Genomic DNA, 14,743 nt, shown 5'->3' on the forward strand with positions numbered 1-14,743 from the left:
AAGACAGAGGTCTTGGTCTTTGGTAAAGACCAACACATGTGGTCGAGCGAGTGGTGGCCTTCATCTCTTGGCATCTGCCCCACTCCCTCCCTATCGGCCAGAAATCTCGGCGTCATTTTTGACACCTCACTTTCCATGACGCTCCAAGTGAATAGGATCGTGGCCACCTACTGGGGTGTTATCAAGATCTTAAAGAGAATCCTCCATTATCTCTCCTTCCAGGCACACAAACAGATTGCAATTGCTCTTGTTGGCTCCAGGCTCGATTACTGTAATTCTCTTTATGTGGAGTCCAACAAGAGCCTTATCCATCGATTGCAAACTGTACAGAACGCCGCAGCGCGCTTCGTTCTGGCCCTTCCCATAGCATCATCTGCCACCACTGCTAGGAGAGATCTCCACTGGCTCCCTGTCCAGTTTAGAATTTCCTTTAAGCTCTTATGTCTCACATATAGAGCACTCGCGGCTGGCTCTGTAGACGCACTTGGTACACTGCTCACCCGTTATGTACCCACGAGATGCCTACGATCTGCCGGGTTACATCATTTGGTAGTGCCTCGTGTTAGATTGACCAGATGGGGAGCAAGAGCTTTCTCTGTCGTCGCTCCTCAGCTCTGGAATTCTCTTCCGATGGAAATAAAAATCTTACCCTCTATCGATTTGTTTAAAAAAGCCTTGAAAACCTGGTATTTCACCAGAGCTTACCAATGAGATACTGCTGTCTGACCTGGTTTGTTTCTTTATTTGATTTAGGCGCCTTGATGCCCATTGGGCTAAGTTAGCGCGATATAAGATACAATTCAATTCAATTCAATTCAATATGAATTTCTTTGGGGATCAACTATGAAATGTTCTGTATATATGAAATCATTTGGATATGAGGTCCTTAGCATGGTTGCACTTTAGATTTGACTTTTTGCATTTTAGTATCTGCCATTGGATGGGACTATAAGTATTTTACAGTGATATCTCAACTAAGACGGATAAAGCAAATATGATTATAGCAATATCTTTTACTGATGGTTAAGGTAGTATGCTTGTATGCTGGAACCAGAGATTTTTTTTTTTATTTAGTTTTTACACACAATTTATAGGTTGGGTATGCACCTTTTTTTAGCTTCACAATTTGAATCTGGAAATTTTTTTAGGATAATTTTCTGGCATTTTAAGCCAGTATTAATAAAATGAATATAATTATTAAGGAAGTTATCGTAACATGGAAGGTGATGACCACTTTGCAACATTTATGACCATGTTAAGTGGAAAAGTTCCTTCGCAAAAACGAACATGATTTTTATGTCTATTGTGATGTCATTAGCACTTGCACTTTAAAAAGTGGAGTAAAATGTTTAGGAGATGTCATGTGATCAAGGGCGGGATTGCCCAAAACGCTTCATGGCAGACTGGCAATAAACTAAAAAGTATTGCACGACATATCATCTTTTTCCTGTAAATTAAATTGGAGTTGTGAGCGAGCTGAAGTATATATATATATATATATATATATATATATATATATATATATATATATATATATATATATATATATACTAACTACTGGCGGTCGCCAGTAGGTAGTTATAGTTAGGATTGATTTCCATAGGGAAATCGCAACATTCTATTGGGAATAACTTTGGCGCCGGTTGAGGAATCTGCCTGAACTTTGCCTCGCGGCGCTCCGGTCCTTCTCTGAAAGTTTGGGGGGGATCCGTCAAGTGGGGGCCGAGATAAAAGGGGGGTCCCAAAACGTGTTTTCCCCATGTTAATTTCCATAGGGCGGTCGGTCTCACTTTTAGCTCGAACGGCTGAATGGATTTTCACCAAACTTGGCAAAATTGTAGGGACTGGTAGCCCGATGTGCCTTTGCTATGTCTCAAGATATGTGCTCCAGAGGATTTTGAGTAATTAAGGTTCCAAAAAATGTATATTTCTATAGCCGGAGCCGGAGCGCTCCGGGCGCGCCACGCGACTTGCGCACGGAAAGCTGATTGGCTCTCGGGTGTCTGTAAACATTCGAAACAGTCCGGAGCGGCCGCCATCGGTAGGATCGAGACACAAGAGGTGGTAAAAACAAAGGGGGAAATAATCAAAAGGGGGCAGGGTAGACCCCCCCTGACCCCATAGGTTTGATGTGGGGGCCACAAAAGAGTCCAGCGGGTGAAAAAATATTTTTACATTATTTTCGGTTTTCGCGGGGGGAGCGCCCGGTACGCGCACCGGGGAGCGTACCAGGGAGCGTACTTTGGTGAAAAAAGATTGACAGAGATTCTTTAAAAATATAGGTTTATTTTTATAAAGTAAAGGTAGTTCTAAAAAGAACTGGTTTTTTTCTTCTTTTTGTTGTTTTATATTTGTTTTATGTTTTTATGAACATTTTGTACTTTATTTGGCTTTTCTGAACACTTTTATATTTTTTTTGTATTTTTTATGGGGAGAAACAAAAAACAGGGAATTGTAAATGGCTCAACTGGAGCATAAAAAAATCTGGAAAAATTAGGGTTTTTTGGACACTTTTGGTTATCACCAGCAACCATGATAAGTTCGATGCTTTGCTCACCATAGCAAAGTGTCTTATTACAATATTTGCACACGATTTTGTAATCGGAAAACTTAGGTTGAATAGTAGCCAATGTGTCTCTTGCCCCCGGACCCGATGGAGTGGGTTGTTTTGATGTTGAGCGTCTAGACGTTGATGGGGGTAGCTTACTGCAGAGGTCCCTTAACTCTGAATTAGAAAAATTGTTTGGATGTGCACGCATCATGTGGCGAATCATCGTATGATTCCCGAAGGAATACTTTTTGTTAGGGTTCCCCCTGGATAGCTGAGCACCACAAATTAAACAAGTCACCTTTGCAGCGTTGACTTTTTTAAAACCCCTTGGGAGTTTGTAGAACTGCCATATAAAGTGTTCTTTGGGTTTGTAGGGCTGTTTATCTTCAGGCAGGAACTCCCTTCTCTGTGTCTCCTCTTCATCATCCTCCTCCTCTTCCTCTTGACCACCAATGTAATCTTCTGGTGGTCTTTTAGATGGTGGTGGTGGTGGTGGTGGGGCAGATGCTCCAGCTGCGGATGCTACTGTAGCCATTTTCTACTAGTAAAGAGTAGAGATAGAACTCGAAACAGGTCTTCCTCAGTCAAAGGACAAAGTCAGAATAAGGAAAAAAGGTGGGGGCTTTCATCATTTGGAAAACAAAAGTGTTCTGGACCAATGAAAAGTGTTATTTTCAAGTCACATGATCCAGGCTTTCATCATTTGGAAACCAAAACTGATCTGCACCAATGAAAAGTGTTATTTTCAGATCACATGACCCGACGCCCTTACGCTACGCGCCCTGGGGCGCGCCCCGGGGCGGTCCCGTAAGCGAGTCGAGACGTTGCGCGATCGTATGCGATCGCGTGCTTCCGGGTGCGCTTACGCTGTGCGTCGTATGACGCATCACGCGACTACGCGATACGTCACGATGTTGTTTTCGTTCGCGGGAATAGCGCTAATGGGATGCTCCCCGGTACGCGCCCCAGGGCGCGCCGTAATATTGCGCTTACCAGTGCGTTCACAGGTACGCGCCCCGGGAGCGCCCCAGGGTTAAAAAAAAAAGAAAAAAAAATTTGACACAATTATACAATATAAAATTTGTTTTAAAATGTATTATTTTTTATACCTATAAAGATTTGCTATTAAAAAACCATTGAAATTCACTGAAAAAACGAATAGGTTTCACACCAGTTATAGTTAGGAATTAGCATTAAAAAAACCAATTAGATTCACGGAAAAAAACAGGTGGTCTGTAACTCTGTCACAAGGATGGTGTCATCAGTGATGTCATGAGTGATGTCACTGACCATGTCATGAGTGATGTAATATGTGACGTCATCAGCAGTGCATTGGACGCGCCAGTTATAGTGAGTCCAACTAACTATAACGTGGGAATTTCAATGGTTTTATGCGAGTAAAACTTCCAGCTAACTATAACTGGTGTAAAACCTATGTTTTTTTCAGTGAATATATATATATGGGTGTACGCACCGTACCCCATGTACGATGGGTACACCCATCGTACATGGGGTACGGTGCGTACACCCATCGTACATGGGTTACGGTGCGTACACCCATCGTACATGGTGTACGGTGCGTATACTCATCGTACATGGGGTACGGTGTGTACACCCCATGATCGCAGGGGTACGTACCGTATCCCTGCGATCATGGGGTGTACGGACCGTATGGTGTATATGTGTTTGTGTGCTTTTCTGTACGACTCGCCCTTACCTGACGTGGACCGTACGAATCGCGTCCTCATACCCCGGTCCGGATCGTACTCGTTGGGTCGTACGGCATGTGTACGAGTCGTAGGGCATGTGTACGAGTCATACGGTTCACGGTTTCAGCCTTGCAATACGTACGGATCGCGACGATTCGGACGGATTCACGGAATACGGATCGTACTACGCGACTCGGACAGATGGGTATGATTCGTACGGAGAGGGTTCCAGGTACAAATCGTAAGGACGTTTTTTTTCCCGAATCGGAATCGACCCCTTAGTGTGATTAGGAACTATATGAGCAATCTTTATAAATAAATCAAAAAGGGCTGAAGATTCATAAATGGTATGTATATAAAACCATAAACAGTCGAAGATGTCAACCCATGGTGGAAGACAATGAGCATCTTCAAAGGTACGCAATCTAGTAGGTTCCATCATGGAAAATCAAGCCCAGTATTCAGAGACAATTCAGCTTATACTATGTAACGCACTACAACTGAGCTAAAACATATGAAATGAACTCGACTTAAGGTACCCATTCACAAAAAGTTGTAAAGGTCTTCCCCTAGGTTCAACCCCAATGGTTTTTCAAAACAAACAGGAGCTTAGAGGGAAAAGCTACTCATAGGTCGCCCTCCACTCACAATGTAACTAATACAAAAAAAGACCTAGACTTGGTAGGCACTCACAGATTCATCCTTTCTTTTGGTACACCATTTATTGTATTATCTTTACAGAAACTACTCCCCTTTCTTTAATTCTCGGGGTAGTCGGTGTAGCCTGGATTTGTGCCTCATTTGAAAAATCGCATGGTTCCCAAACAAGTAAAATTCAGGTAAAATTCAGTTGTGAGCTAACAAGACAACACACACTCAGGTGTCCAGCTGTGATAGAAAGATTGGAAAAAAGTGTGTGCGAGCAAGATGGCACCTCACGGGCGCACCACCAATGGGAACCTGGTAGGTACTCACCAGGATTGCCCTGTTCTCATCATTGGCACCATCAAGCTCAAAGAAAAAGAGTGTCCAAAAACAAAGGTTTTGTGAAAATATACAGTGGAGAAAAACCACAAGGTAACCAAAAGTGTCAAACAACATGTAAATCCACAAACCAACACAGATATGCACTTTTATTCTGTCTCTTGTGTTGGGTGTGGGAGTTAAAAAGGGAGAGAAAGTAGTAAAGGTTACTACCTATCCAACCAGTACTACTTTAATTGCCAATTGGATCGGAAGGATGCACAGCGCTGATTAGAGAAAAGAGTTGGTCACCCAATTATGTAGGTGTTTACTTTAATTGCCGACATGTTTCATTGCCAACGGAATTTCTGGCAATTTCTTCAGGCGTCTTATATTTTAAGGCCACTGCATATGGACAAATTAGTCTTCACAACTGAAAACATATAAAAAACAATTTTGTGTCAAACCTGCTCATAGAGCATGTACCACCTCCTCCCCTTGGCATATAATTCAATCTTAATTACCCTCATTCGGCCTTCAGCTCTCATACCAGCCGAGAGGGTCAGGTTCTCCTTGAACGGCAACCACAAATGTAGGTTACTATCCCTTCCCCTTCAATTTTCTGCAAGGAATAAAATGAATAAAACAATTGTGCCTGATACTTGCTATCTTTCAATCATATCATAAAGGAAATGGACGCCCACCCAACCCTTAGGTGGATTATCCAGCAAGTATTCCTTAGTTCTCCAGTACTCGATAGCACATTAACCCCTGTGTGATTTTGCTCAAAGATAGGAATATTTAATGCTAAAATACTCCTTTCAACTAAAATAGTGAAAATAACTAATGCAGATCAATAACGCGTGATGGTTATCTTCTAACGAGTTATATACACTCTCTCTATCTGACTATCCTTTGTAAATGCCAACTCGGTATTTTCCTCCTCGAGCAAGCCTCACAAGACTTGTTCGACATCGCACCTATTAATCTAAGTGTACACCCGGCTACTCTCCCCACAGCCGTGAGAAGTTCCCAGAGTCCCTACTCCTTACCAGATAGGTGGAAGGTGTCTGGCGTTATATCGTCCCCGGCTTTTTTCTCATGTTGGTCTTGTGTATATATCTTTTCTTTTCCGGCGTCTTAACGCGATAAAACGCGGCCGCCATTTTGGTTTGGGCTATAATACATTGAAAACCATGGTTTTGCCCCAAGCGGGGCAGCGTTATCGCGAGATCTCGAGTAACAAAATTTAAACAACTTTATTGGTCAATCCGATATATCCAGGTTAAATTACTCGTATATTTCTGATAGTATCAGCCAGGACTCTTTATTTACAGCAGTGGGATAATTATAAACCTACATTATAAAAGGCTTATTACTATTGTATTTTATTTTTTATTTCCGGCAACAAACACACTTTATTTTCACGGGGACACATAATGTTCTCTGGCTTTTCAATCAATCCCCATTGGCATGTGCGATGTTTTATTGCACAGTGCCGCACACCCTTATCCCTGTATTCACATAGGGACGGACTTATAGGTGGCAAACGGGAGCCCATTTCTCCATACTTTCCCAGAATCTAGAGTGAATATGCCACATGGTTGATGTCAAAACCAGTCTAAAATACAGTCCTGGCTCATTAGTGACTTCTCTTACAAACGCCAAAGATCCATATTCTAGGGCATTTAATGTATTTTGTTCCATTCCAGTAAGTCATTCAAACCAAATTGGTCCGTTTTTTCTTGAAAAATCCATTTAGCTTCCCTCGTGATTAACATCCGCTCAACTGTACGTGCATCACCTGTCACTTTTTCCAACACTAACCACTTGAATGAGTGTTTGTTACTGTGGCAGTGATGCACCAATTTTGTAGTTAGTTTCCCATATTTTATGGTACTTGAGTGTTCCTGGATGCGAGTTTTTATTTTCCGTGTAGTGAGTCCTATGTAATGCAGTCCACACTCACAGTCCAGTCTGTTCACCACATTCGTGGTATTACAGTTACTGAACTGTCTGAGCTCCCATTCCTTGCCTGACTTCAAAGTAACGCTAGTGATCTTAGAAGTGAGGGGACAGACAGAACACGTGCCGCAGGGATGGTGACCTGTATGCCGTGTCTTACTGTTATCTTTAGGAGTATGCATACGAGTATGCACTAGTTTGTCCTTCAAATTACTAGATCGCTTGAAAGCAAATCTAGGAGGGGGCATTCTGAAGTCTTTACTAGACAGAATAGCCCAGTGCTTACGTATCGACTGCCTAATTTTGGTGGCCAGGGGATCAGAGGTCAATACCACAGGCAAACATTCTCTTTTCTCTCTTTTATTCACCTCCAATAAAGCACTTCTTGGAGTGTTTAACGCTCTCTTCTTTGCTTGCCTGATGATTTTTGATGGATACTCCCTCTGTAAGAGTTTTACTCCCAGGACCTGTGCTTGTTCATTGAAAACCTCTGTGGTGGAACAGTTTAAAACTTAAAACTGTTCCACCACAGAGGTTTTCAATGAACAAGCACAGGTCCTGGGAGTAAAACTCTTATAGTTTAAAACTTAAAACTGTTCCACCACAGAGGTTTTCAATGAACAAGCACAGGTCCTGGGAGTAAAACTCTTAGGGCCCGATTCACAGAACTAACTTAAGACAAAATCCTAAACTTACTACTTTTGGTATTCACAGAAGTTAGGATTTTGTCTTAAGACAGACTTAAGACAGACTTAAGTTAGGATTTTGTCTTAAGTCTGTCTTAAGCCAAACTTAAGACAAAATCCTAACTTCTGTGAATACCAAAAGTAGTAAGTTTAGGATGTTGTCTTAAGTTAGTTCTGTGAATTGGGCCCTTACAGAGGGAGTATCCATCAAAAATCATCAGGCAAGCAAAGAAGAAAGCGTTAAACACTCCTAGAAGTGCTTTATTGGAGGTGAATAAAAGAGAGAAAAGAGAGTGAGAATGTTTGCCTGTGGTATTGACCTTTGATCCCCTGGCCACCAAAATTAGGCAGTCGATACGTAAGCACTGGGCTATTCTGTCTAGTAAAGACTTCAGAATGCCCCCTCCTAGATTTGCTTTCAAGCGATCTAGTAATTTGAAGGACAAACTAGTGCATACTCGTATGCATACTCCTAAAGATAACAGTAAGACACGGCTTACAGGTCATCATCCCTGCGGCACGTGTTCTGTCTGTCCCCTCACTTCTAAGATCACTAGCGTTACTTTGAAGTCAGGCAAGGAATGGGAGCTGAGACAGTTCAGTAACTGTAACACCACGAATGTGGTGTACAGACTGGACTGTGAGTGTGGACTACATTACATAGGACTCACTACACGGAAAATAAAAACTTGCTTCCAGGAACACTCAAGTACCATAAAATCTGGGAAACTAAATACAAAATTGGTGCAACACTGCCACAGTAACAAACACTCGTTCAAGTGGTTAGTGTTGGAAAAGTGACAGGTGATGCACGTACAGTTGAGCGGATGTTAATCACGAGGGAAGCTAAATGGATTTTTCAAGAAAAAACGGACCAATTTGGTTTAAATGACTTACTGGAATGGAACAAAATACATTAAATGCCCTAAAATATGGATCTTTGGCGTTTGTAAGAGAAGTCACTAGTGAGCCAGGACTGTATTTTAGACTGGTTTTGACATCAACCATGTGGCATATTCACTCTAGATTCTGGGAAAGTCTGGAGAAATGGGCTCCCGTTTGCCACCTATAAGTCCGTCCCTATGTGAATACAGGGATAAGGGTGTGCGGCACTGTGCAATAAAACATCGCACATGCCGATGGGGATTGATTGAAAAGCCAGAGAACATTATGTGTCCCCGTGAAAATAAAGTGTGTTTGTTGCCGGAAATAAAAAATAAAATACGATAGTAATAAGCCTTTTATAATGTAGGTTTATAATTATCCCACTGCTGTAAATAAAGAGTCCTGGCCGAGACTATCAGAAATATATGAGTAATTTAACCTGGATCTATCGGATTGACCAATAAAGTTGTTTACATTTTGTTACTCGAGATCTCGCGATAAGGCCGCCCCGCTTGGGGCAAAACCATGGTTTTCAATGTATTATAGCCCAAACCAAAATGGCGGCCGCGTTTTATCACGTTGAGACGCCGGAAAAAGAAAAGATATATACACAAGACCAACATGAGAAACAAGCTGGGGACGATATAACGCCAGACACATTCCACCTATCTGGTAAGGAGTAGGGACTCTGGGAACTTCTCACGGCTGTGGGGAGAGTAGCCGGGTGTACACTTAGATTAATAGCGCGATGTCGAACAAGTCTTGTGAGGCTTGCTCGAGGAGGGAAATACCGAGTTGGCATTTACAAAGGATAGTCAGATAGAGATAGTGTATATAACTCGTTAGAAGATAACCTTCACGCGTTATTGATCTGAATTAGTTATTTTCACTATTTTAGTTGAAAGGAGTATTTTAGCATTAAATATTCCTATCTTTGAGCAAAATGACACAGGGGTTAATGCGCTATCGAGTACTGGAGAACTAAGGAGTACTTGCTGGATAATCCACCTAAGGGTTGGGTGGGCGTCCATTTCCTTTATGATATGATTGAAAGATAGCAAGTATCAGGCACAATTGTTTTATTCATTTTATTCCTTGCAGAAAATTGAAGGGGAAGGGATAGTAACCTACATTTGCGGTTGCCGTTCAAGGAGAACCTGACCCTCTCGGCTGGTATGAGAGCTGAAGGCCGAATGAGGGTAATTAAGATTGAATTATATGCCAGGGGGATGAGGTGGTACACGCTCTATGAGCAGGTTTGACACAAAATTAATTTTTATGTGTTTTCAGTTGTGAAAACAAATTTGTTCATATGCAGTGGCCTTAAAATATAAGATGCCCTGAAGAAATTGCCAGAAACTCCGTTGGCAATGAAACATGTCGGCAAGTAAAGTAGTACTGGTTGGATAGGTAGTAACCTTTACTACTTTCTCTCCCTTTTTAACTCCGACACCCTCCACAAGAGACAGAATAAAAGTGCACATCTGTGTTGGTTTGTGGTTTTACATGTTGTTTGACACTTTTGGTTACCTTGTGGTTTTTCTCCACTGTATATTTTCACAAAACCTTTGTTTTTGGACACTCTTTTTCTTTGAGCTTGATGGTGCCAATGATGAGAACAGGGCAATCCTGGTGAGTACCTACCAGGTTCCCGTTGGTGGTGCGCCCGTGAGGTGCCATCTTGCTTGCACACACTTTTTTCCAATCTTTCTATCACAGATGGACACCTGAGTGTGTGTTGTCTTGTTAGCTCACAACTGAATTTTACCTGAATTTTACTTGTTTGGGAACCATGCGATTTTTCAAATGAGGCACAAATCCAGGCTACACCGACTACCCCGAGAATTAAAGAAAGGGGAGTAGTTTCTGTAATGATAATACAATAAATGGTGTACCAAAAGAAAGGATAAATCTGTGAGTGCCTACCAAGTCTAGGTCTTTTTTTGTATTAGTTTCAACCCCAATGGTGCCTTACAGTCTAAATTGACTATGTATCTTGACTCCAGTTGGCATAAACATTTCACCCTGTTGCCCCCGCTCTTACTGGGTGCCACCGGGTCAATGACAAAATACTGTAGACAGTTTCAATCATTTCCATGAATGGCCTTGAAATGCTGGTCAACCGGGTAAGCCGGGTCAGAGTTTACGATTGCTCTCAAATGTTGCAATATCCGCACTTGAGCTTGTAACTTTGTGCTGCCTACGTAATACATGGTACAACTGCATTTCAAAATGTACACAGCAAATTCAATACAGCAGGTGTAATGCGCTTTGAGAGCAACAGGAGTGTTAGAAATATGGGTCAAATGTGATGTTGTGTTTATGCCGAATTGACAAGCTCGGCACGAGCTGTATTTGAAGCAACCTTTACGTGGGGACAACCAATTTCCAGTATGACTGGTCTCTGGGCAGCTTGACACTAAGCATGTAGTAAGCTCTCCTAAACATAACTGTTGGAGTCATAGGGACCACCTCCTTGAGTACTTGGTCAGTAAGAATGATAGGCCATTCTCTTTTGACAATTTTCTTAATTTGTCTGGCCTGTCTACTATAACCCGTAATCGATCTAATATCTCCCGGGCTAGTAATGCTGGTCTCAACCATGTGTGAATTCCTATATTGATCCAAAAGGGAAAGGCGACTGAGGGCATTCGCTTTGTTCACAGCTGTATCTAGACGACTAGAGTTGTACCCTCTCGCTTCTAACCTTTTTTTAGCCTCCTGTTGGTGAAATTGTCTGGCTTCAGGAGTACTACAAGCCCTGTGGATCCGTAGGAACTCCCCATATGGGATACTGGCTATGGTGTGCTGGGGATAAAAACTGCCTGCATGTAATATGGTATTTCCTGATGTGGATTTCTTAAAAAGACATGTTTCAATTTTCCCATCCATTATTTGGGCTTGGACGTCAAGGAAATTAGTCATATTGCTGCCTATATTGGCAGTAAAATGGAGGTTTAGTTCGTTATCATTAATGTTCTCCACTAAATCATGTGCCTGTTCCTTAGTCCCTCGCCAAATAATGAACACGTCATCAATGTAACGCCAGTACTTGACAATGTGTGCAGACCATGCCGTGGCATGTTGTACCTTGAGGACATGTTCCTCCCACCAGCCAATGTGGAGCCCCGCGTAGCTGGGGGAGAAACATGCCCCCATGGCCACACCTCTTAATTGTTTGAAGACAGAGTTGTCAAACATAAAAATATTGTTATGGAGACATCTATCAATCATCTTAATTATCATTTGGTTGTAGTGATACATTTTAAGGGGTCTTTTTTCTAAATTGAATTGCACAGCTGTAATGCCATCAGCATTGGCAATACTGGTATAAAGTGCAGATATGTCCATTGTTAAAAACAGAAAATCATTAGACCAATCAAAGTCATTCAAAAGATGTAAAAACTCAGTAGAGTCTTTGATAAAGGCCGGCAAACCTGTAACGAATTCCTGGAGATTAAAATCAATATATTTTGAAGTGTTTTCAAAGGTACTTTTTATAGCGGACACAATAGGTCTTCCCAGAACTGGTGTTTCTTTTTTGTGCACCTTCAGTATGAAATATATATTGGGAAGGATTGGAAAATCATTGCTGAGAAATGTGTGTTCATCCTTGGAAATAAGCCCCTCCCTTTTCCATTCACTCAAATCATCTTTATGCATTTTATTATTCATTTGCACTGACGCCATATTAATTTTTGTGTAACATTGCTCATCATTGAGGTGACAATAGGCCCCATTGACATATGCTTTTTTGTCCCAGAGAACAACGTTCCCTCCTTTATCGGATTGATTAATTACGATAGTGTTATTGTTCTTAGGTTTTTTCATGAGGTTGAAATATTGCTCCATTTGTTTGCTGGGTGGCATTTGGTGCATTTTAGTAGTGTACTGTAACTTTTTGATTTCCTCAATGATGCGGTCGTGGTAGATGTCAATGGCATCACGTGGCATATTAGGGATGAACGTGGAAGTTAGTTTGAATTGACTACGATCAGTGCGTGATATATTCACCCCTTTGCCCTCGGCTGCTTCCTGAGAACTGCTCGCACTGCCTTCATTTTCTCTCGGATCGTGTAGCGTTCGCATCAGTGTGATGTCCTTTGCTTGTAGACCACACTGAGCCAAAGGATTTCTACTTTCCAGATCTTTTTTATGTTCGAGGTTATTTTTGATTGTAAAATACTTTCTTAATTTGATCTTCCTGATGAATTTAAAAATGTCTATGCGAGTGCTGCAGTAGCCAAAGTTGCTTTCAGGGCAAAAAAGACAGTCCCAAGGATAGCAGTTGTTTCTCAGCCTGGTCAAGAACGGTATCTGTAAGATTTATGATGGTATTATCATCTATTAATTTTTCTTCTTCCAGTACCGATTTTGCTGCCTCCTTCCCCTTGCTGCGGAAACATTTGCGCCGCTCTCGCCTCCTTGCATTCCGCCTTTGTCTGTTGAGGCATTTTGATTCCTCGGGCGTAATGTTTGTTTTCTCTGCATCCTGATGTATTCTAATTCCTCTGCTAATGTGAGCTGCTCCAAATCCACTCGCTTTGCACCGGGGCTACTATCATCAGTTTCCGTTTTGCTTGGGGCTAAGCTAGCATCCGATGCAGACAAGCTGAAGCCGCTAACTACCGACTCAGCATTTCCTGACTTTGGAGCATGTTTAACAAATTCACTGCCCTTTTGTTTGCGAAGAAGGTCGAATTTATGCGCAAATGTAAAAATTTGCCCTGCCTCGTAATCTTGTTTGTTGCGGGCACATTTAAACGCTTTCCTGGTCTTAATGGTTTCCTCCTGTTTCCGCAAGCGTTCCTTAATTTCTCTTGTGATTTTTTCAATAAACTCCTTCTCATTAGTGGATTCAGGTTTGCTCCGTTCGTTGTTAATACGTGAAATTTCTTCCAAGTTCTTTTCACGATCTATCCTAGCATACTTTACTAGTAGGCACACCAGTCTCATAGAAGCCTCCAAATTGCTTTCAGCCCACTGCTTCAATAGAAGTGGGTTCGGGCTATCGAAACTTGGCACCAACATTATCCGCAGGCCTCTAGGGATTCTGCCGACTTCATGATACTTCTCTAATGATCTTATCTCCCACCACTTAGTAAACTCACTGCGGCAGTTTTTCTCCAACTCTTTCATTAGATTTTTGACATCACTGTTATTGCCATTGTCTGCCGGTTTACTGGCACATCCTCCCTGCACCACTTTTGGCAGATTGGGAATAGTTCTTCCGCTGCCGTCTCCCTTTCCCATTCGTCAGACATTGCACCACACTTAAAGTTCCCAGATATATGAAAGAGGGGCCGTTTATTCACTAAACTGAGCGTACTGACACATCCAGCACCTCCCAACCTGCTCGTGTTGTTGCTCACCGCATTCAGTTGTTACTGGTGCGAGTCCTCCGACTTTAACCAAAACTTCCGATGTTGTGCTGCAATCTTCTGATATGATTCGCAGGGGGCCGGCCGCCGTTGCTCTTCGCCGAACAAAGGATTGGGAGGGGGGGTGGGGGAAGGTGAGCAGACCAAGAGACCAGATAGAGTGTGAAAAAGGCCGCTTTAATGAAACAGGTGCACATTTACAACAACAACACCTCGGCAAATGCCTAACAATCTAAACCTTTACCAAATGATTGTCTTGTTTTTCCAACCCCCAAAACACCCGCCCCCGCCCCTAACCCTTCATCAAACCCGCCCCCACCCATACATACCCCATCACATATTAAAACCATACAACAGCCCCATTAAAACATTATAACTTCAACAGGCCCCAAAACCATATCTCAAAACCCCAATTACAGCCCAAACCAGTCCAGATCCTCCAGCCTATGCCTCCAAACCCGAAATCAGCCTGCGCAACTTCCCCTGACAAAATCCGAATTCAAAACTATCAACTCCCATCATGCCCAAAACTGGCAAATCAAAATAATCCGCACCGCACCTGTTCCAAGCGACAAAGAATAACAATATAAAGAAAACCCCATG

At 42.2% G+C, this 14,743-nt stretch overlaps 1 protein-coding gene across 1 annotated transcript in view; it reads right to left on the reverse strand.

Moving 5' to 3' along the window:
* Positions 1–14,743, reverse strand: part of LOC144773802 (uncharacterized) — a 3,430,469-nt gene that overhangs the window by 1,496,613 nt on the left and 1,919,113 nt on the right. The gene's annotated exons all lie outside the window — the stretch shown is intronic.

This window comes from Lissotriton helveticus, chromosome 8 (genome assembly GCF_964261635.1).
Source record: "Lissotriton helveticus chromosome 8, aLisHel1.1, whole genome shotgun sequence".
In the NCBI taxonomy this organism is placed as follows: Eukaryota; Metazoa; Chordata; class Amphibia; order Caudata; family Salamandridae; genus Lissotriton; species Lissotriton helveticus.